This window comes from Trachymyrmex septentrionalis, unplaced genomic scaffold (assembly GCF_001594115.1).
Source record: "Trachymyrmex septentrionalis isolate Tsep2-gDNA-1 unplaced genomic scaffold, Tsep1.0 scaffold16, whole genome shotgun sequence".
In the NCBI taxonomy this organism is placed as follows: domain Eukaryota; kingdom Metazoa; phylum Arthropoda; class Insecta; order Hymenoptera; family Formicidae; genus Trachymyrmex; species Trachymyrmex septentrionalis.
In genome coordinates, this window is record NW_017304758.1 from 4,656,036 (window position 1) to 4,657,580 (window position 1,545).

The 1,545-nt window shown below is 34.5% G+C and overlaps 1 protein-coding gene across 1 annotated transcript in view; it reads right to left on the minus strand.

Moving 5' to 3' along the window:
• Nucleotides 1–943, minus strand: part of LOC108746124 (GMP synthase [glutamine-hydrolyzing]) — a 4,864-nt gene extending 3,921 nt beyond the window's left edge. The window contains exon 1 of the mRNA XM_018482685.1: nucleotides 825–943. The gene's annotated coding sequence lies outside the window, so the exon portion shown is untranslated. The remainder of the gene's footprint in view (nucleotides 1–824) is intronic.
• Between the last annotated feature and the right edge of the window lie 602 nt (nucleotides 944–1,545).

Here is a 1,545-nt window from a genome sequence, read left to right on the forward strand (position 1 = left end):
ATAATCGATATTTGATTATAATAAAAAGTTTATAAAACATGTGCAAAGATTGAATATTAATAACTCTTTTATAAAAAACATAATTTCTTAATTATTTTTCAATATGTTTATACTAGCAAACAAATCTCTTTTAAATCACCTCAGATTTTAATTTTATTCTTTAAAACAAAAGTTTTTGTAATATTAATATAATATTATATACGCATATATATATTTTATACATAATACATGTTCTATATATATATGAATATGTATTTTTCAAATATGTGTGTTAATAAAATAAACCCATGCACAATAAAAGAAAAATTTTGATGCAACAATGAAAGAAGCTAGTTCTTAAGAAAATGGAATTGACAAACTCTGTATATCTATATGTACATTTATACTTTACTGTCAAGATTTCACAAACGCTCTCGCGTGTTCAAAACATTTATTCCAGAATCATAGAACTTTACATCAATAAATATTGATTTTGAAAGATATTTACTCTTCCATTAATTGTACAAAAAGTGACAAGAGGTACAGGTGATGAGGACGTCACTGTCTCACATGTTAATAGATATCTCGATGAGTAATTGTACATCTGTAACACTTGTCGTTCACCAGCTGGACGATTCGCTCGACACACCCTATACACATGCTCCAAGAATTCCGCTCGCGAATTCCGGCTGTACTCCGCGGAGCCGCTATTTGGTTATTTAACGAAAAACAAATCTCACCGGGCGTGCAAGGTGCGCCTCGGTGGTATGTTCGCGCAGTGAATCCGCAAACTATAGGTTATCTCGAGCGTTGTCGTCCGATCAGGTGACTATCGTTTGGCTTACCGGATCGTTTAACCGGAGGCACCGCTCGTGAAGACCACCGAATAAAGTAAAACTAATCGCAGAAGAACAGAACAGACAGATATCAGACGAAGCGGCCATTCGATCGCCACAATGCAACGCGATCGTTGACTGCTTTCAAGTAGCGGTCGCGCAGGTGCGCCAACTTTTGCGCCGCGAAATCCCCGCAAGTCGGGGATTATGAAATCACAAGTCACGTATAATTGTTGCGTGAGTTCTCTTTAGAAATTTTAATTATTTATACGTATAAATGATTGCGATGTATCCGGTTTTTGATAGGTTATAATCGTTATTCTTTATTCCTAATTCCTTATTTCTTCTATTATGCCTTTTACTTTTATAATTTTCAATTTTTATCTTGTTTCAGGATATACAATCGATTGTCGCAAAGGTGCGTTGTATGGTTGGCGCCATGTTGAAAATTAGACACTGGCTACGTTCAGCGAATTCAACAGTTGAGTGAGCGCTGTTATTGGTGTATTCTTTCAGATCATCCAGGTCAACATGATGCTACAAATGCTTTGAAGCATTCTTTGATTGGTTAATTCGTAAAATTTTTTCTCCTGATTGATCAATCAAATGCTTTAAAGCCCTTCATTACCCTTGTTTATTTTTATTTTAAATTTAGAAATTTTGTTAATTTGCCTCCTGAAAAGTAGTCTTGAGGTGTATAATGCTTTGAACAAACGCGCATATATATATA